The sequence below is a fragment of the Arachis duranensis genome, chromosome 5 (genome assembly GCF_000817695.3).
Source record: "Arachis duranensis cultivar V14167 chromosome 5, aradu.V14167.gnm2.J7QH, whole genome shotgun sequence".
NCBI lineage: Eukaryota > Viridiplantae > Streptophyta > Magnoliopsida > Fabales > Fabaceae > Arachis > Arachis duranensis.
This window is the reverse complement of record NC_029776.3, coordinates 44,459,784-44,460,621: the sequence shown is the minus strand read 5'-3', so window position 1 is coordinate 44,460,621 and position 838 is coordinate 44,459,784. Positions and strand designations below refer to the sequence as shown.

Sequence of the window (838 nt, the reverse complement as noted above, 5' to 3'; positions counted from 1 at the left end):
TATGGGAGAAGCATCTCTATCCCTGCCATTGGAGCAAACAACTTTGAGCTTAAGCCTCAATTAGTTTCTCTAATGCAACAGAATTGCAAGTTCCACGGACTTCCATTGGAAGATCCTCATCAGTTTTTAGCTGAGTTCTTGCAAATCTGTGACACTGTCAAGACCAATGGGGTTGACCCTGAGGTCTACAGACTTATGCTATTCCCTTTTGCTGTAAGAGACAGAGCTAGGATTTGGTTGGACTCACAACCTAAAGAAAGCCTGAACTCTTGGGAAAAGCTAGTCAATGCCTTCTTGGCAAAGTTCTTTCCACCTCAAAAATTGAGTAAGCTTAGAGTGGAAGTCCAAACCTTCAGACAGAAGGAAGGAGAATTCCTCTATGAAGCTTGGGAAAGTTACAAATAATTGATCAGAAAGTGTCCTTCTGACATGCTTTCTGAATGGAGCATCATAGGTATCTTCTATGATGGTCTATCTGAACTGTCTAAGATGTCATTGGATAGCTCTGCTGGAGGATCTCTTCATCTGAAGAAGACACCTGCAGAAGCTCAATAGCTCATTGAAATAGTTGCAAATAACCAATTCATGTACACTTCTGAAAGGAATCCTGTGAACAATGGGATGAATCAGAAGAAAGGAGTTCTTGAGATTGATACTCTGAATGCCATACTGGCTCAGAACAAAATATTGACTCAACAAGTCAATATGATTTCTCAAAGTCTGTCTAAAATGCAAGCTGCACCAGGAAGTACTAAGGATGCTTCATCTGAAGAAGAAGCTTATGATCCTGAGAACCCTTCAATGGAAAAGGTGAATTACATGGGAGAACCCTATGGAA

At 40.8% G+C, this 838-nt stretch overlaps 1 non-coding gene across 1 annotated transcript; it reads right to left on the bottom strand.

Annotated features, from left to right (window-relative positions):
* Window positions 1-327: 327 nt before the first annotated feature.
* LOC127747984 (small nucleolar RNA R71) lies at window positions 328-435 on the bottom strand. The gene has a single exon (XR_008009927.1). It is a non-coding gene; the product is annotated as a small nucleolar RNA R71 (small nucleolar RNA).
* Between the last annotated feature and the right edge of the window lie 403 nt (window positions 436-838).